This window comes from Pinus tabuliformis, chromosome Q (assembly GCF_031772625.1).
Source record: "Pinus tabuliformis cultivar Carrire ecotype Pingquan chromosome Q, CPIR1, whole genome shotgun sequence".
Lineage (NCBI taxonomy): Eukaryota > Viridiplantae > Streptophyta > Pinopsida > Pinales > Pinaceae > Pinus > Pinus tabuliformis.
The window spans coordinates 634,315,563-634,336,767 of record NC_142296.1 but is presented as its reverse complement, the minus strand read 5'-3'; the positions used below and the strand labels follow the sequence as shown (position 1 = coordinate 634,336,767).

Genomic DNA, 21,205 nt, shown 5'->3' with positions numbered 1-21,205 from the left:
ATCAAAACACCATAGACAATTCAATCCATAAAGCACTAATGGAAACACACTACATATACTAGCAATTGTCTCAAAAGGTACAAAAAAAAGGCCGATAGGATTATTAAATTGGAATTGTTGAATTGGAAAAATTGTAATTTGATTTGAAATAATAATTGTTGTATTAGATTTAAATTGTTTAGCATGTTTGTGTTAAGTTGATAATACACATAAAATAATAATTGAAATATTGAAATGATGGAAGTTGACTATTTTAGTGGCAAATCTTGTGAAGTCACAAGTTATTGATATATTTGACTTGTAAGATGTTGGTTATACTCTCGTCATTATAATTTAATAATACAAAATTCTAAATATTTCACTATTTATATTTAAATTACAATTTTTAGTTAGTTATTTAAAAAAAAATTCAAATATATAAATATATTAAATATCTATTAAAAAAATAAAAATAGAATTTTATAGATAAAACAATTTAACTTACCATTTCATTAATCTAAATTTTAAAAAAAAAAAAAAAAAAAAAAATAAGTATAGAAAACAAAAATAAATAAATAATTAAATGACACTTTTCTCTACAAACCGATACTACTAAACATTTCAACTCATTAGCCAACATTATTTATTTTCCCTTATTTATTTGATAACCAAAATTCCATCACATTTATGACATATCTCTATCTGGATTCGACCATAAATCGCAGGAGGATAACTTAAAACCGAAGCAATCAACTGGTTTATAAGGTTCTATTTCTGATCATTTCAGGATTATTGTTTATTTCTGCAATCTTCAACCATTGGGGCAAGAGGGCACACATTGTGTATTTTCGAGAGATGGGGAGCCAAATGAGAAAAATACCAGGAAGGCAGTCTTGGGTTTTGAATCGAAGATGAAATATTCTATGGAGCTAAGGGCTTACGAGGCAACCTATAAAGTCGACCCAGATGTGAAGAAATTTGATGAGGTGCTCCCAGCACGAACTGGGTGCACTATTCATGCTCTGGCAAATGGCGTTGAGGTAAGCTGTGTCATTAGAAACCCTAAGAGAGACTGTAGATTTCTCGCTGGAAATGGACCCGGAGGTGGTTAAGGACTTATTGGAATGCAAGGAGGACATATGGAATAACCGGGATTTGTTTGAACTGGTTTTAGAGTATTTCGAAAATAGTTTACAAACCCTGGATTTCTGCACTGCTAGAGAACTGTCTCAGAAAGGCTAGGAACAACAGGCTGTTTATTCAAAACGCCCTTCAGCAGATTCCACCGGAAACCTGCCGCCTTTGGAGGCCCAGTGCAAGAAAATGTTGGAAGATCTGACGAATTTTGAGACTGTCGGTAGCCCGTTCTCTGAAGATTTCTTTAAGCATTTCAATTCTGTTTACAGAAGGCACACACAGATGCTAGAGAAGCTTCAACTGCAGAAGAAAAAGCTCGACAAGAAACTGAGGCACATTAGGGCTTGGAGAAAGGTTTTTAATATCATATTTGTGGCGACCTTTGCTGCGGTTCTGATATGCTATGTGGTTGCAGCAGCCATTTTTTCTCCTCGTGTTGTAGGAGCCATAGCGCTTGCAGTTCCAATCGCTTCTGGGAAAATGGATTGATTCCTATTGGAAAAAATTCGAAGAAGCCATCAAAACCAGTGCTTGACCATCACTATTATGGAAATTGGGACCTTTATTGCTATTAATGATCTGGAAATTGGGACTTTTATTGTTATTAATGATATTGGAACTTTTATTGTTATTAATGATCTAGATAACATTAGTGTTTTAGTGTTTTTTTCAAAAACATTTAAAATAAATAAATAACAAATTTAATTTTAATTTAGATATTAAAAATTGATTAAATATAATATTAATAAAAAAATATTTGGGATATATATATTAAGATGGAAAAGCATAGGTTTCATGCAAAATACAAAGACAAAAAATAAAAAAGAATTCACTAAACAATTTACATATAATTCAAAATTAGAATCTATATAAAAAAAAATTAAAAAATTAGAATCTATATTTGTTTATCTAGATTACCAATTACAAGAATATTCCAAAATACTTCACTTCTAATCTAATTCCAAAATAATTCTTAACAATCGAGTTAAGTTCAGCATACTTGTTCTAATTCCCACAGCAGAAGACGAGAAATCTATTTTGAAAAGGGAAATTCACTTATTTATACACATCAAAGTGCCACTCCTTTTATAGAAGTCACTACAACTACAAAAGAGATGCAGCCAATATTCTAAGGAATTCAAAACTCAAAACCATGATACATTGAACAACAACGTGGATGATTTATTTATTTATTTTTATTTATGTAATTAAAGCGAGTCAACATGTTTAGAAAACATAACATAGCAATAAAACATTACAACCTCTCTTCCATATTGGATAGGAAAGGCCTTTTGGCACAAAAATTATGAAATTAATTGAAGCCTTTTGGCCCAAAAATTATGAAAATTAACTAAAGAACATAAATAAGTAATCACTACTGTTATTGATACAAAGACTAATTAAGAAAACATTTTTTCCCTATTTCTATAACCCATATATATATATATGAAAAATTAACATTTTTTAAATCAAAAATATAATTTTAAAATAAATCTTTATTTTTATTTTATTTTCTTCGAAGAAAAAGCTAACTTTTTATTGAAGAGATAAAAAGTTACATTGCATATGCATAGCATTCCTTTGCTGCTGTGAAACAAAAACTGTCCTTTTACTAAGGACCACCTGTCCATAAGCTTGCAAAACTGTTCTAACCAAAGGCTAAAGCTTTCCCAGCTATATTTTTTTAGAGTTTCTCCCTAAAGAGGTTAGACAAACAGGCATAGGAAACAGGTCTCCTCAGAAGAGGAAAACAACATTTACATCAGAACGTATTTGCTGAAAAGTATTATGTTTTATGAATACGTTCCCCTGAGTTCCAAAAGAAAGACTAAAAATCTGAAACCAATCCCTTGAAATTCTCGTTGAAGAAGCATCCAATCATCTTTACCACAATTCACGACACTCAGATTGTTGCTCAATAACACTTTCAGCAGTCATAAGGGCAATGGCAGAGAACACTGTGTCTTCAGGAAGAATGAGATCCGATCTCGATTTCCTACATTCTGAACGCAGTGCGTAAATTTTTGTTGTTATTATTGTAAATCTTTGTTGTTTTTTTTTTTCTAAGTTAAGACTAACCTAAGCACCCACGGGGGATTTGAACCAGTGACCTATCGCAATGAGTGCCTTAACAAAGCACCCATTCACCGTCAATCCAAAGCCCCGTGGGCTGTAAATCTTTGTTGTTATTATTGTAGTTTTTTTTTTTTTTTTTTTTTTCAAAAGGTGGAAAAACCTATCAAACTCAGTTTGTCAAACCAACAGTGAGGACAGCCATCTCTGGCTGCTATCCGCAAATGTTAGTTGACACATCACTTTTATCAAGGAAAACCACGCCACCTGAAATAACCTGCTGGTGGTCCGTAAGGGAGCAGGCTTTCACTCCTGCCAGATGGCCGTTAACCTGTTTCCTTACGTCCCAGGAACACGAGCTCTTAGCCAAGCAGAAGCAGTTTTAGGGCTGTTATTATTGTAGTTGTATGGTAAATTTAACAATTTTATTTTTATTTTTAGTTTTAAATTTATTTTAAATCCAATTAGTATTTCATAAAATAATAATAATAATAATATTTTTATTATTTTTTAATTTAATGTTAACTAGTATTAATTTGGAAATATTTGTTATCATAAGTAGTTCATCCATGTGATAGTGCAGCTATTTCTGCATCTCTTTACACATGTATGAATCCATATGCATTATTATTGCAATGCATATAAGTGAATAAGTTATTATACATATTATCTCTACTTTTTAATTATACGTGTATCCAAAAATCAGCAATAGCTCAAGTACAACCAACTATACTTTAGAGGAATAATGACAAACAATAATAATTTTTCCAGCAATTGGAATAAAGCATAGTCTAAAGAACCCACAAATTAGCCCAAGAAATAATGGAAATTTCGGCAAAAGATTATGACAAAATCCTATAGAAATTTGTGGGCAAAACATTTGGGTTACAACTGTCAAACTTCAGGGTCTTGGGTGCCCCGGGGTTCTTGATGGCGCTGAATCCATTTCCACCATCATAAAAACAATTCAAACACTCCAACATTTTTATTTTTTGAAGAAAAAAAAATACAAAAAGCTTTTTTGAAATTATGTAGCTGATTTTAAATTCTAAAATTTAATTATGAACTTGTTTTTTGTTTTATTCATGAGGAGATGATCTTCCCCATTCTTCTATTCCTTCCATGTCTCTTTACACCTATTGGGGCAATTACTAGTATTTAACATGCTCATTTTTTATATATAGTATAATAACTTTATTATGATAAAAGGCTTACTGTTCTATGTGAGAAATAGATGCTCTCAGCCTATTACTGGTTAGCTCGATATGACCTAGCCTAAACATTATACACTTTATGAATGTAGGGTTTATTTTTTATATAGATATAGTGGTATTTTTAATATATTTCATTTAAAAAAATTTGTTAATTAATATAATAATAATAATGTATAATTTGAGTTGGTTTAATGGATAAAAACATGTGTTTTCTCTTTAATCGATATGACCTAACCTAAACATTAAGGGTTTATTTTTTATATAGATATAGTGGTATTTTTAATGTATTTCATTTTTAAAAAATTGTTAATTAATATAATAATAATAATGTATAATTTAAGTTGGTTTAATGATTAAAAACATGTGTTTTCTCTGAAAAAAATTATAAATTCATCAAATTAAGATAAAATATCTGCAATTTGTAAATAAATCACAATAATTTGGATCCTAAAAAAATTATAAATTCATCGAATTAAGATAAAAATCTACAATATGTAGATAAATCACAATAATTTGGATCGTAATGCAGTGAATTCTGATGGAGCTTCCCATGCGGAAACCCACAGCAAAATCAGTCCCCCTTACTTCCAGTCCTGGTTGATGGATAGATACCCGAAACAGGGACTGTTCTTGTACAATAACCATACCCATGCAAGTAAAAATGATGAAGCAGATAGTAAGCTAGGAAAGGAAATTGGATTTGGCGGAGGATGTGATTCAGACTTCTCGGTCAGGGCACAATCTTGGTTGCAATTGTAGGCCAGACATTTGTCTGACATTGATTCATTCTTCTACATTCTTTGTTCAACTGCTGTACACTCTGAACTTTCAAGTTTGGTCCTTGTAATTCTATAACTGCCTATGTTCATGAATTACATTGAGCTCAACCACGGCCTCTAACGGTGTCTAATGCATTTCATACTATCAGAAGCTTAATTTTTTTATTCATTTTTCTTTGGGTAAGCCTACCTTGCCAGGTCAATGAAGCGATTTGATTCAGACACCAGTTATTCTTCCGGCAGTCTAGAGCTCTCTGAAACTTCACCTGATTCATTCAGGACCCCAGCAGAGCATTTGGGAATTTGCTGATTCGTTCCTTTCATTTGTTGTGTTGCTGAAGCTGAATGTTCATATATGTTCTAATAGATTTTGGGCCGCTCTCTCTACTCTGGTTGTTGAGAGTGTGCTATTCCATTAGTTTATATTGACCATTGTCAGTTCAATAAGTTAATTTCAGAGGACTCAAATATGCCCGTTTAGAGTCTCAGTTAATTTGTGTAAATGCTTTTACTTTCTCAACATTATACGACTATGATTCTTTGGATGTCAGTAAATTTTCAGCAGTTCCTTTGAACAGAGTATATCAATTTCTGCTTTATGGCTTTTGAAGTTGCAGTCCACATGCTTATAGTTCTCTTCAAGCAGAGATATTTCAGAATAGCATGTGTTGTACTCTTGTATCTTTTGGCTTGGTCTCATTAGCTCATGGGATAAATGGTTTTCATTTCTATTTGATTTTAAGCTAGATGACTAGTAGCAGTGGATCTACTGATTAGATTGGTTGGATTTCAACTCAAAGTTCACAGCTTATCAGTAAATCAATATCGGAGCATTAACTTATTATTAATGTCCAAGAGCCGCTTGTTTATGCTTGATGCATTCAGTAATGATTTGGCAAAGATGTGAACCTTTTATATTTCTTTATTATCAGTAGATGAAGATGGTAAATTTGCAGTTAGAATACTCTTGTTAAGTTACATCTTTAATGTGTTTCTAGGCTGTGTTTGGCATTTATATTCTCAGATGTTGCATATAACATGGCATTAGCAAGTGTAATTGAAGATCAGCCTCTTTGTAATTTAACACTACCTTCTACCTTGCCTCATCTCATTCATAACTACTGCACTTTAGCTCATCTCATTCTATAATGAGATGATAATAAGGTGTTTTTTATATTTTTATTTTGAATTGGTGAAACTCAGGGCTGCAATGTAAATGTGTGCTTATTAAGCAACTATGCTCTCCTCGAGGATTTGAGATGATAATAAGGTGTTTTTTATATTTTTATTTTGAATTGGTGAAACTCAGGGCTGCAATGTAAATGTGTGCTTATTAAGCAACTATGTTCTCCTCGAGGATTTAAGAGTTGTCAGTTTTACATCATGGCAATAGCTTCCTGTAGTCGGAACATGCCATGAATGCAAGTGAATTAGTATTAAGGGGAATTTCATGATTTAGATATATTAGTACATATTTGAAATTATTCTCTTTAGCTTGCATGTTTAAGTGTTGTACAAGGAGCCCAAGACCGATCAAGGTAGTGTAAGCTTGATAAACATAAGCTTTATGGAACCTTGAGATATAATGAGATACTTTGCACACAGAAATGTTCTCCTATCTTTATCAAATTAAGTACCAAAGAAAATCCTATTTTCTTTTTCTATTGGCGTCAATTATATCCTGCGCCGACTTGTTAGTGCTCTTATTCAGCCTTCTACAATCATTTAACCCCCTCAAATCCTCCAAAGATGCCAAAGTCTCAACACCTGGCATCTCTTTTATGTTTTTACAACCGCTGATATCCAACAGTCGAAGTTTTTCAAGACCAGAAAGCCCTGTTATTTCCTTCAATGCAACACAATTCTGCAAGTCCAGAGATCTTAATGTTGTTGGCAGTTCTCCAACCTCCACCAGTTCATTACAAAAGCTGACGTTGAGGCGTTGAAGGTTGGGGCAAAACATTCGGGAAACAATAATTCCTTTATTCTCGTCCCACGCAGGTCCAAGTCTTTGAGTCGAAGCATGTACATGCACTTGTCAATAGAAGAATCCAGCATTCTGTGTCCTCTCGGATCTGCCAATTCAGTGTCGAAAGGCATTTCACTTAGCGGACAATATCCTGCACTCAAATTTTCAAGATTGTTCAACTCCTTGACACCTTCTGGCAAATGATCTATTCCTGCATTAGCTATGTTCAGCGATGTCAACTCTTTCAGCTCTGCAACAGAGTCCGGCAAACTTTTCAAATTGTCACAAAAATTAAGTGCCAATTCCTGTAGGTTCGTTAGGTTACCGAGCGAAGCTGGCAGCACCTTCAACCTAGTGTATTGCAATTTTAGGATTTTCAGAGACAGCTGATGTATGACTTGGGGAGGCAATACCTCCATGTTTCCACATTGTGAAATGTATAGGCTTTCAAGAGTGAGTGCTGATATCTCCAAGTGTTTCGCTTAATATTGTCTAGTTAGTGCAGCCTGACAAGAGAGATTTTTAAGTCCAATTAAATTCCCGAAGGAGTCTGGGAGCATTTGCAGCATTTTACACTCATTCAAGAGAATATGTTGAAGATCTGTTAGGTTTCCAAAGGAAGGCAGCATTTGCAAATCCATGCAGTCAGACAAATCAATATACTGCAGGTTTGCTAAGTTTGCCAAAGAGTCTGGCAACTGCGTCATTCTTGTCGAGAGTCTCAAGTGTTTTAAAGAGTGGAGATGAAATAATTCTTCTGGCAATGTTTCAATAGGGAATCTCAATTCAATCTTTTCCAGGTGTTTCAACTGCCCAATAGACTTTGGTATCTGTAAAAGGTCTGCATCGATGTGCAACTCCCTCAAATTTTGGGGTGCCTGCAATGCACTCCCAAATGTGATCAGTTTGAAACAATGACCAGCCTTCATTACCAGCAGAAGAAAAATAAATAAATAAAGACGAACTCTTTTAGAAAAGAAATTATAAGTACCTCATTTTCCCCCTGCCACAATGTTTCCAATTTTTCCCCAGCCAGTTCTAAAACTATTAGATTCTTCATAGGAATCGAGGAAGACATGAATCGGTACGGATATCTATCCCAGCGGAGCCGTAAGAAATTCGACTGTTTCAGCAGGTTGGATATGCTTCCCAAACAATCACCTTCAGCCCTCAGCAGTTGCAACCCGTTTATACCAACAAAACAAGACTCAAGCTCCACAGAGTTCTCTAAAGGCTTGTCAGAGCTTTGTTGAACCATGTTAATTCCACGCACCCCAGTCGTCGTCTAAAAGCAGTTAGAAACAATAATGAGTACATATTTACAGATTTTGAGAATTTTCAACTTAACAAAAAGGGAAAAATCGATAACAGGAAGAACAAAACCAGTACTCACCCGAAAGACAGAAAAGGGGAAAATAGTTCACCTCCAACTCCTAATAATAATTAGATGGATAAAAGCGGTCAGCTTCAATTTCTGACTGTACCGAGGAATTTTGTAGTAGGCGAGCCAGAGAATAGGCAGAGCTCATAATAAACTACAAGTGAACCATATTTAACAAACGGTCTAACAGACTGGCGATTTTTACTCACCTCCACGATAATTATGAAACGAAGAAACAAACTGGCGAGGATAACGTAACGAACTAGCGAATATAAATGTGCACATATGTGGTGCACAGATGTTAAATGTGGTCATAAATGTGTACACATGTCACTTGCAGAGGAAAAAGGAGACAAAACTCTGAAATGAACTGATTCAAAAGAAAGGCCTATAGGCCTAAATATAACACAGATATAAAACATCAGTGAAAAGAGAAAGAGATGACAATATTCCTAAGATGCCATTGTCCAGTTGCTTCTGGTATGTCACAAAAGAATTCCACAATCTGCTCCTAAAGAACGCAAGAATCATAAAACCCAATATCTAAATGATGTCTTCATAAAATCTGATTCCAGTGTGTTTTTATGTTTATAATTTACTGAGATAAGTACATGACGCAGCAAAAGTGTGAATATGATCATATGCCTGCAAAGATCTTGCATTTGTCACCTCTCTCAATCATACCACAAATATAATCATTTCTGACAATCAAACAAGAGTGTCTGGTAAATCGCAATTCATTAAAATTGTATCCATTTACAAGAATTTACAAGTAATTGACTGCCTCTAAATCAAATGCCTGATTCTTGAAGTCTTCATCCGATGTATTTGAGCCCATATTCTCTGCATTGCAAAACTCCAGATTTGTGGTATGTTTTTCCTCTCTTGTGCCCACAAACTCCATCTACATAACTAGTGGACTCTGAATCAGTGCCTAAGAAAGCCAGCTAAATAGTTTGCGATGAAAGATCATGATTAATAATAGGCTCGATAAGTTGGCATATATCCTTCCATACGTGGCATGCCATAAGGAGGCATGCCAAAGGAGTTTTGAGCAGGCATTCCATAAGAATTAGAATACAATTTCATGATGCCATGTTGCCCCTGCATGCCATCCTTTTGATACTGCTGCCAAAACTGCTGCTCTTGCACTAAAAGATGCTGTTTCTTTGACATGTCTGACATCTGAACATATGAAGGCGGTGGGACATTTAAGGATGCAGCAAATGGATCCTCTCCAGTTGGGACAACATTACAGGATGCAGCAAACGGATCATCTCGAGTGTATGTCGTTGGGGCAGGCAATGATAGAAATGAGGATGACTGTCGACCAGGTAGGGCAACACTGCTTGCACTTCCAGGTGCCATAAGTTGTGACATATGCTGCTGATGAGCTGCAGCTTGGTCATACAAGCCCTCCACGAGCAAGCTATCAAAACCACCTGCCATTGAGCCTCCTTGTTTTCTAAGATTGCTGACTGACTCTACAAGCGCAAGCTCCCAACCAGCCTTTCCATTCAATGGTGTTTCCCATGCAGAGGCCGTCCCATTAAATGCAGATCCCTTGTCAGAAGGTGGAAATGCCTCCCATTCCTTTGTAGCATCCGATTGTGAAGAACCACTAAAGAGTGCTAATGCAAACTTGTTCTCTAGTTCTTTGGATGAAATGGTCGCATTGTTTACATTTAATAAATCTCCCTCTGGCTGTTGTGTTAACTTCTGTGTTTCCTCAGGTTCATTACTTGCATCATCTCCAGGAGCTGGAAGCGCTTTCATGTTATTTAAATCCTCGGCTGGTTCTTCTGATATTGGGCCAGGAATTTGCAACTTCTCTGGCTCTGGTTCTGGACTCTTAGGCCTTTCATTGCGAGAAGATGACCTCTCACTTAAAAATTCCTCCAATGTCCTAAGTAGTTGCTCTGAAATCATTTGCACTTCTGGATATTCTGCGGTTCTACACACTCCCATGTTTTTGCACAAGTTATAAACGGATGCCAGTTCTCCAACTTTCTTTGCTGCTCTTAAATACATCTCAAATGCCTTGGCAGAATCCTGATACTCCATTTCAAAGAATCTATCCAGGATAACAGCCAAGCCATCACAGATATGACCATAAAGCTGAAAGCTCTCCCTTACAATAGGATAAAGAGCAGTTTGAACCAATCTGTTACTCTTTGCTGGACCTGTAGGGCGGCAGGCAATGAAATGTTCCAAAATCCGCAGCCAACGGTACAACTTGTCAAAAATCATTTCAGTCTTCATATCCCGGATTGCCATAGGTTGACCATTGTCAACCTGTGTTTCTTCTTGCTCACGGACTTCATAATCACTGTAACCAGATCTGTGGTTATTGTATCCATTGCTCCCATAATCTCCACTTCCATCGGCATTGTATCCCATCCTCTGATTGCTGTTGTTAAATCTACCATTAATCTGTTTTTTTTCAGCAACTGAGCAATCAAGGCACTCATCAAGGTATGAAGCATACGTGCGTACAAAGGCAGAGTAATCCCAGGCATTGGAATGTGAATCATCCCTAAAATCAGACAAATTTAATAAACGAACACCATGCCTTGTTGCATAAAGCACTTCATGCTCAAAGCTTGGATCACCATCCCGCAACAGCCTATGAATAAGCCCCACTGCTTTCAGTGCCACTACCCAGTTGTGAGTTTTGCCAAGGCGTTTAGACAAGCCTGCTACACAGGCATTCACATAGCCCCTTGAATACGAAGTGAGTTGCAAAATTTCCTGTACATATTTTTCATCAGTTGGAACTTCATCATGACTGGTGGCCTTTACAATTGCAACATCCAAGTCTGGAGCTCTGGTGCTTGCCACTTTTGCTAGTCCAATGCTTGTCTGATCCTTAACTGTCCCCATAGCTTTTCTTAATTTGCTTGGAGCCATTGCTTCCTGCTTATAGGGCCTTCTGAATTATTTTGTCTCTAGTTTCTTATAATAGCTTAGATCTCGTTTAAAGTGCAAGTCAATTCATATAGAAAGCAGGGCAGGACCAAAACCTTTGTGCATACTTATAGCATATAGGAAGGAAGTCGCTCCCAATAGCCTTCAAGTCCTGTTGAAGGAAGATATCAAACTCCAAGTTATTAGACAGATCTTTGTAATGCCATATTTCAGAGTTTCCGCTTCTATTCATGTATGGTTGCAGCTATCCAAAGATGGAACAAAATCTGTAGCTGATAATGTAGAAAACATTTATAAACATGCAGGCAACGGGCAGCATATAAATTTGTTTAGTTCGACAAAAAAGGCACAAAACAATTAAGTTGCAGTGACCACAGTAGACCTCCAAGAAAAATAGGTTATTTATTCCAGATTTCTTTCATCTAACTAAAGCAAAATGTTTTATATAAATTTGATTCCCGGAGAGTTAAAATGGGAAAGATACAGACAGAGCCGTAAATAGCTATTATTTCCAATACGCCAGGACTCTGTAACTGAGAAAAGCATTCGAACAGGAGGTAATCTTCAGAAAAAACAAGCGAACGGTCCAGGAAAATGGAAACGATACTAAATTGACTAGGAAAAGCCCATTTCTTGACACCCAGAACACAGACACGAATTCCGCCAGATTCCAGTGGCATTCCACCCAATTAGCAGAAGATATAATCAAAAGAAATAGTGCAATAACTGTAAGCATGCTCAATCAAAGCTACATATCTTTACCCGAAAACATCCCCGCATAGGGCCATCGTTAGTGGTTTATATTAACCACCGGGCAATCTTTTTACATATCCTACAGATATCTACGATTTTTCAAACGAGAATTACATGTTTATAGAAGATTTTCATATATTTACCATAAAACAAATATTTCAACATATTCTGTGCTGATACCATTTTCTAAAGGAGTAGTAGGAGTAGTCTAGCGAGGCAGAGGAATTGCTGGGACAGTTTCGAAAAAGCTTGTAGAGACAGCATCTGAATCGTGTTTTTGATGGTGGAAATAGATTCAGTACCATAAAAAATGTCTAAGACACTTAAAATTTTGAAATTTAACAACTATAACTTGGATTTACAAAAATCTTTACCGGATATCAAAATTTCAATAACTTTCCAGACAATTCCTCGGGGCAATTCCTCCAGCTAGTAGTATGGTTGACCAAAGCCCGCCTCAACTGGAGAAAAATTAATTTACTGAAAACTACGCTTATTATCAGGTGCGGGAACAGAGCAGCAAAGAATAATAACAAAGGAAACAAAATACTGAGAAGAGAAGGCAGTACCTTGTCAAAATAGTATCATCCCAGATAAAACGAGGCGAAATGTTCAAATCTGGCGCGTCTATGATCGAACAGGGCAAACAGACGGATCGAGCACGGCAAACAGACAGTACATCGGGTCAAAATGTATGCAACCTTCACGAAACCAAGGCCAAACCTCCAAGTCTGTGAAGCACAAAAAGAATCTCATTCAAAAAAACGCATACCTTACTGGATTCAAATGGCCTTGCCTCAAACAGGGACAACCGTCTAAAAAGTTTAGAAATAACAACTCAAAGAACAGCAATTTTCAGAATTTCCTGCTGAAGCTCAAAAGACATACACAAATCATTAAAATCCCTTGTCTTAACCTGTAAGAAGCTCGAACCTTTAAATCTCTAAATGCCCGGGGGTCGAAGACAAACAAATTTTCAGAACTTCACTACTATTGTATAAAAACGAAAAATCTTAAATAGTTTTTGACTACATCGCGCGGATGAGTCCTAATCATCGAAAATTTCACCTTTCTCGCCTCGGATAACAGCAGACCTACAAATTTTCGCCTCCTTAAAACCGCACAAAAACAAATCGCCTCCAAAAGCACGCAAAAAAAAAAGCAAATCTACACCGAAAGCGAAGCGACGAGAATCAAAATAAACTTCTTCGAAGAGGCATCAGCTGTGCAGCATAAGCTTCATCCTCAGACCGCGTGAGGCATAGATTCCGTCCCTTGGTTTCTCTGCATCACCGACTCGACGTTTCAGCATTTAACTTTTAAAAAACCCGACACAAAACATAAAAATAAAAATGGCACGGACCAAATAGACATGATTTAAATTCCTATTGGATTCCGCGTTTTGCCAACTTTCCACCTCGGTGGTCTAAATACGAGCGGTCCGTCGATCTCCAGATCGCGCGGCTGTCGTTCTTTACCTCAATTTTTCAATTTATTTAAAGCCGTTCTTTGAAAAAGAGGAGGGTGCAGAAGCTCCTTTTGGGGTTTTGCAATTTCAAAACCAGTTTACATAAAATGATATCCCTGTTTTGACCAACAAAAAGTCCCTGACAATTACTTCACACTTTATTTCTAGAATTCAACCCTGATGAAAATTTATCATATTTTGACTCAGTAGCTTGTTTCACTTGCTTACTCGCCTCAGTGTGATTGACCTTTCATGGCGCTGGTTTTTCCTTGGGTTTTTCCGATGGATGATCGAATTTTTGGGGGCGTTTTTCCCGAGTATCGTGGGTTAAGGTCTTCAACTCAGAGAACAATCCTACACGTATCATAAAAAAATAATAAAAATTATTAAAGTTAAAAAAAATTATTCTCTAATTTTTAGTCACGCTGTGATTGACGTTGCATAATTCCCTGGTTGAATGATTGAATTTTTTGGGGGCGTTTTGATAAATAGCTTTTTCCGAGATAATGATATTTATCCTATTACACATTAATGTAGAATTATTAATGAGAATAAATTTTAATTAAATTATCATTTTATTGAGTTTGTAGAGTGTGTAAACGGATCAAGTCTCTTCGTGTGTAGGATGTCTTTTAAGCTAATACAATATTTATAATTGGTTTTCATTTACAAATTACAATCTTTTTTTTAAATGAGTTTTAATTTTAAATTAGTTATTTATTTATTAAGAAAAATCTTATTCATAATATGTGTTAGATTTAATAGATTTATTATTGAAAATATGTGCTAGACTCAATAGAGTTATTATGTTTTTTGAGACACTATACGTCTCACAATTGGCTTTCATCATCAACGCCTCTTCATAAGATTTGAACCTTAAACTTGATGGGTGCACCTTAAATCTCTCAAAGTGTTATATATATGTACTACCTCCTACACTCAACCCCATGAACTTTGAAGTTAAAACTTATGAATATCCCTTAAATCCCTCCAATTATATATTCAATGAAATGCATTTTAAATATTCCCTCCAATTATATATTCAATGAAATGCATTTTAAATATTTCCTAAAGTGATTGATATATATAATTATGTAGGAACATAAATAAGGTTCAATCAAAATCCACAAAGACAATAAGCTTAGGGGACTTGATCACATGACCTCTTGCTTGTAACTTATAACACTTTAGTACTCAAGCCAACCAACTCAGAATACACAGAAACATGAATAAGGTCCAATAAAAATTCACAAAGATAAGCATGGGGGTTTGACCTCTTTCTTGTAACTTATAACACTTAAGCACTCAAGCTAACTCACTAGGAATACACAAACAGAGACAAGGTGAACACTATCATATTTTTTTTTGTAAGCCAAAAATCTCTATTAATTCAAATCAGATGTACATCTTGAGAAGTTGTTAAGAAAAATCCTTTCGGCCTCACTCTTCCTGGATTTTTTGGCCAAAAGGTAGTAGCAAAATCTCGATAACAAAAGACAAGATGAACTAGAAGACCACATGTAGATAGCCCAGTAAGACCAAAAACCCCAAGAATCTGAATACAAATGGTGATAATCCTTGGTCCAAGGAATTAACCGGAGTTGGATTGTCTGAACCAGTGCCTGGTGATGGAGGAGGAATAAAAGCACAATGCACATGTCCTTCCATATGTTCTAATCGGCCTTCCAGCTACTCCAACTTATTATAGATCCTCCTTTGACCACGCTGAAGAGTGGTGAACTGATCCTACATATGCCATTGGCTACGTTGCAAGTCATTCATGAAACCAATGATTGCATTCTTATCATTGTGTCAATGACATCCAAGAGAGTCAAGGAGTAAAGTGATGTGTTGAAGTCAATTGTCCAAAGAATCAAAGGGGGTGGCAATTCAATTCTGCTAGGAGACTGTGTTGGATTCAGGTCCATCTCTTCCTCTAGATCTCGATTGTCCAAGTGGTGTTCATCCTTTTGGCCATGTGAACCTATACCTCAACGAACCCTGTCATGTTGGTGTTGCATGGAAACAATGTTAGTGATCACACACAAATATTCTAAATATCGCCATTGTATACACCAACCCCTCTAAAGTCCCCTAGCTATAACTTCCTTCCAAAGCCCAGTTTCGCCTTAGCACTACAAGCAGCAACCCCTCATGTTTCTCGTTAACCTCCAACTTATAGCCCACCTCCCCCACCTTATCCACTAGCATCCTCCCCTCACACTGGCTCCATGGGTTTCCCCCTCCTCGACTTCCCACCTCAACATAGATTGTTTCCCCCTAACTCTAGGGTCTAATGGTTGAATATGTTCACAGAGAGAACAAGACAGTCGCACCACCTCCCGTTAGCCCAGAGACTTCCTAGACTTACATAAAAATGAGGGAAAGTATACACCCTCAAGTAGACACTCCAGAATTCCAGGATTAAGAAAGACACAACCAATGGTTACAATAACCTCTAACTTCCTAAAAAATTATGGCCAGAAAAAAATAAGTAAGATGCTAACTCAGAAGCAAGCCTAATGGGCCTATCAACCGGCCTTGTATCATTCTCAAATTCCCAAAACACCAACCAACAGAGGGTTTGCTTCCCCTTAGCCACCAGGGTGCACCATAATCTACCACCATAAACATCTACAGTACCCAAAGACAGGCCTACAATATCAAGAAGAGTGGAGGTAAACCCACAACTAGAGCAAATGAAAACCAACCATACTACTAGGCTCAAAAAAATTACCATAGAATTGAAGACCACCATGTTGCCTAAGTTTGTTGCTCCCTCACCCAAGCTCCACCTCTGCCACCCTGGCAAGACCACGAAGACACATAAAACAGACCGGGGGGAGTGCCTCTTTCGCGGGTCCCAAATTTGATTGATATGAGTTGGTAAGGTGAGATTTCCAATGCCACATAGGTCTACCTTGATTCCTCTCTAAACAATTACTGCTTGATGAGCAGGGAATGACATTGACAAAATGTTTCCCTGTGCATACAAACTACCAACTACTCCCGCCACCTTACCTCCCATGCCCAAGTTTTGTCAATGCCACCTTGCAAGCCATACACTTCTATTTATTTTCCCATGCTATTGATAATCACCCCCATTAGAGAAAACACTACGATATTTTATTTATAGTCAACATCAAATTTTTCTTTAATATCATGTATTATTTATAGCCAATATTGTTTTTTTCTTAAATATCATGTATCAACACCATGTTAAACACTGAAGGAATTATATATCTCCAATATGTTATGATGTAAAAAATACTTATATATGAAATAAGATCTCTATATATAAATAAAATCGATATAATTTGTACTTTTAATTTTTCTCTATAGAAATAAATCAATATAACTTTTTTAATCAAAAAGAAAGAATAATAAATATTTTTTTTAAAGTGTACATTGAAATATTTTATTTATGATTAATATTGAAATATTTTTTTAAATGTCACATGTTAACTCCATGTTAAATATGAATAAACATGTAACCCACTTGAAATACACATGAACATGAATAAGGTTCAATTAAAATCCACGAAGACAATAACCTGGGGAGTTAACTCCATGTTGAGTATGAATAAACATTTCACCTTCTTGGAATACACATGAACATGAATAAGGTTCAATTAAAATCCACGTAAGCCTGGGGACTTGACTACATGACCTCTTGCTTGTAACTTATAACACTTACGCACTCAAGTAAGTCTCGGGACTTGACTACATGACCTCTTGCTTGTAACTTATAACACTTATGCACTCAAGCTAACCCACTAAGAATACACACACACTTAAGTTGAACACTACAACATTTCATTTATAGTCAACATTGATTTTTTTTTAAATATCCGTGTATCTACTCCATATTAAACACTCAAGGAATTGTATATCTCCAACATATTATGATGTAAAAAACACTTATATATATATATATATATATATATATATATATATATATATATATATATATATATAAAGTCGATATAAGTTTTTTAGTCAAAGTTGTAATATATAAAAAATGAGAGTGGTCCTGGAGTATGCCCTAAAATTGCTTATACTTGGCTAAGAGGTCGTCCACCAAGTGTAATTACAGGTGACATGGTTTTCCTTGAATAATAGTGATGAGTAAACATGCATTAGCGGATAACATTCATTGATGGTTAAGTCAACATGCATTAGTGGGTAGCAGATGATTTGACAACTAAGTTATGATAGGTTTTCTCATCGTTTATATATATATAGAGAGAGAGAGAGAGTATTTTATTTAAAGTGTAAATTGAAATATTTTATGGTTAATTTATGTATGGCCAATGTTGAAATGTATTTTGAAATGCCAATATGTCAACTCTATGTTAAGTACGAAGTTAGACATCTTTATCATATTGTGATGTAAAAAACACTTATATGTGAAATAATATTTTTATTTACTTTCAATTATATATATGATATTGAAATCTTTTATTTAAAGTGTACATTGAAATATTTAATTTATGATTGATATTGAAATATTTTTGTAAATGTCACATGTCAACTCTTTTGTGATAATGAAAAGAATTGCACATTTTCCTCATATTGCATTGTAAAAAGTGTCTTTTAACACAAAATATGTTAATAGACTAAGAAAATATTTTCAAATAAATAAATAATGGATATATAAGACAAAGAATGAATAAGATTATGTTACTTTTGGTATTTTTGGAAGAATATTGTAAAGTAACGGTTTATTGAAAAACTATTAATCTCATTCTTTGTCCCAAACTCCCATATTGTAAATCCATTAAAGTAACATCCAAATCAAATTACACAATTCTTATCTTTATTGAACTCCCTTATTGCCAGTGCTTATCCTTATTGGATGTCATCCACATCAATATGCTCATGAGAACAACACAACATACTTACCTTATATGTTCATAGTGGAGCCTTTGAGTTAGTTTGAACATAATTTGTTAATTATATAGGTTGGGTAGGTTAAAATGATGTGATATGACCAGCAAAGTATTGATATGCTTTTAAGATAACTAGGTTTTGGTAACACAAATTGTAAAGGTAACAGTAAATGGAGGTGTTCTCAAACTATTCATGGTTATCTATACAATTCCTTGAAAATGACATTTAATCACTTTTGAAGATGCAAAATGTAAAAATGAAACTTAAACCTTACCTCCTCATCATTCTAATAGAAAACAACTTATTAGAAATTCAAGTGAGTCCACAAGTTCATATTCAGTTTTAAAATATTACACAAAGTTAATCATGATTTAACAACCTTTTAAAATCTATGTAGGTTTTTCAAAGATCATCTTTGAAAAATTGAACATAATATCATCCTATGTAAAGGTTTCTCAATATGGTAGGTTAAAGGATGGTTTTATATAGACTCTTTGTATCCCTTACTAAAATTTTCTAATATCATCCTATGTAAAGGTTTCTCAATATGGTAGGTTAAAGGATGGTTTTATATAGACTCTTTGTATCCCTTACTAAAATTTTCTAATAATATATGGAGTGTTTAATTTTTTACAAAACTAATATTTTCGTTTCAAAATGAAAAAAGAAAAATATCATCAAATATGTATTTCACTTTTTTAATTAATACATAATAATAAAAAGAAACATAACATTATAATATCTTTTTTCTAAAAATAAATGAAATATTTACAATATAATAATAATTATTAGAAAACTATCCTATACAAATTCTCAAATTAAAATTAATAACTATTATTATATCATTTGACAACTCATATTTCAAAACCATATTTAAAATAATCTAAATTTTAATAAAACTAAAAAAAATTCTTAAGCAAAAAAAAAATTAATATAAATATTTAATAAAATATGACAGCATCCCAAGTGAAAACCAACCCTAACAAACAGACCGTGATTGAATTAACATATGCCTACCCCGACCTAACCCTAAAATTTATTTGAAGTCTATATGTGTTTTGCTAAGCTTTATGTTAATTTTTTATTTATTTAAAATTTTATTTGGTCTCGTTGATTATGGAGTTGTTAGTTGGATTCGGAGTAGGTGTAACCCTAAGGTATGAAGTTTAGGTTTTGTAATGGTAGGTATCATTCTTATCGAGTTACCTCACTCACTCAAGTTTGAGTGTAATTAAAACGTTGTGTCATCATCATAGCATGGACTCCTTATGGATTTTTACATTCTCGTACATGAAAATCTCAGAGACACGTGATTATTTTATTTTATTGGCTTTGAATTCATCATATCATTAAGTTGATGGCCTAATTATTAGAAGCAAATAAAACTCAACGATATTTAGCATGACCGTTGGAAGCTCTTAATTTTGAGAGTACGAAACTCTTTGTAGTTCAATGTTCAACGAATTTCTAAAAATCCATGGACATTTTTTTTTTATTGTAAACAAAAATTAATAATGTAAAGATAAATATGAAATCTCTTACGCGGGGATTTTAATTTTTAAGTAAATTTATATAATTTTTTTAATATTGTTGACCTATCATTTGGGAAATTAGATTAGTAGTGATGAAATAAGTTTTTAGTGTAAATTGGATAAGTTAAATTCAATAGGATAACTAAAATATTATGAAAATTTGTATGTCAATAGTTTTCTAATAGTTTAGAGGGAGCTAAGGGTCCTAATTATTATATATGTAGAAACCAAAAATATAAGCATGAGAAGAAGATAATCTATTTGTAAATGGTAGTACCAATTGGAGGGGTTGAGCCACCAATAGCAGAAGTGTTGGAGTAAAATTAGGGGGCTTGATGCTATTGACTTTGTTGAGTAAAGGCTAGCAGCCTAGAACTGACATCATTGAGCTACAATTGAATTTAATCCAAATGTAACAAGATTTCCTGCTTTGCCTCATCACTTTTCATCAAAGTCTTTTACGCAAGCATCTTCATATGCCAATAAAAGTCCATTTTTTTCTAGTATTTGGTGCCTCGTTCCCTAAAGTTCCTTCTATTAGGGACCTAATTCCTTATTTCGACATCAATGTCCCAATCATTACATTGTGTTCACCCCATATTTGATCATTTTCAATAGTCTTTATCTCTTCATTGATGTGTGAGGAAACATGCTCTCAAAAGACTAGCCGATTCACTGGCTTGATGCTACACCCACGTGGAAGAATAGCCAACTTGCACCTCGAGATTTCACTAAAACACCCTCATCCTTCATGGCCAAAGCATGAAGTCTTGCTATTAGGCATGTCTTTACCACATACAAAGAGTTAAGACCACAAAGAGAAAGCAACCAAGAACATACAAAGAGGGATATAGAGAATCAAAGTAGGAAGTAAATAAGGAGAAAAGTGTAGCCAATAACCTCTATAAAAAAAACCCTAAGAATCACATAAGGAACCCATATATCATAATAAACCAATTGTCACATACCTCCCACCTTGCGCCATAAAATCTAGGTTAGGAAATTGATGTTTCCCCAGTCATTCCACATGAACAAATGATGGCAAGAGATGATACAAAGACCTTGACTAGCATCGATTTAGCTTGATGGTGTGTTCTAT

The 21,205-nt window shown here is 34.7% G+C and overlaps 3 pseudogenes across 10 annotated transcripts; 1 reads left to right on the top strand and 2 right to left on the bottom strand.

The window, feature by feature from the left end:
* Window positions 1-878: 878 nt before the first annotated feature.
* On the top strand, window positions 879-1,703 carry LOC149221067 (UPF0496 protein At4g34320 pseudogene; annotated as a pseudogene).
* Window positions 1,704-5,648: 3,945 nt separating this feature from the next.
* On the bottom strand, window positions 5,649-9,106 carry LOC149221066 (disease resistance protein RML1A-like; annotated as a pseudogene). Its single transcript, XR_016249344.1, has 2 exons — window positions 8,143-9,106; window positions 5,649-8,029 (listed from the first exon to the last, which is right to left on the bottom strand). The product of XR_016249344.1 is annotated as a disease resistance protein RML1A-like (transcript).
* Window positions 9,107-9,441: 335 nt separating this feature from the next.
* Window positions 9,442-14,023, bottom strand: LOC149221065 (putative clathrin assembly protein At4g32285 pseudogene; annotated as a pseudogene). Of its 9 annotated transcripts, none has more exons than XR_016249336.1 (6): window positions 13,914-14,020; window positions 13,577-13,797; window positions 13,282-13,497; window positions 12,783-12,944; window positions 12,588-12,674; window positions 9,442-11,611 (listed from the first exon to the last, which is right to left on the bottom strand). The product of XR_016249336.1 is annotated as a putative clathrin assembly protein At4g32285 pseudogene, transcript variant X2 (transcript). The 9 variants fall into 9 exon arrangements; XR_016249339.1 differs by having other exon boundaries at window positions 13,692-13,797; XR_016249340.1 differs by lacking the exon at window positions 13,577-13,797 and having other exon boundaries at window positions 13,914-14,023.
* Window positions 14,024-21,205: the final 7,182 nt, after the last annotated feature.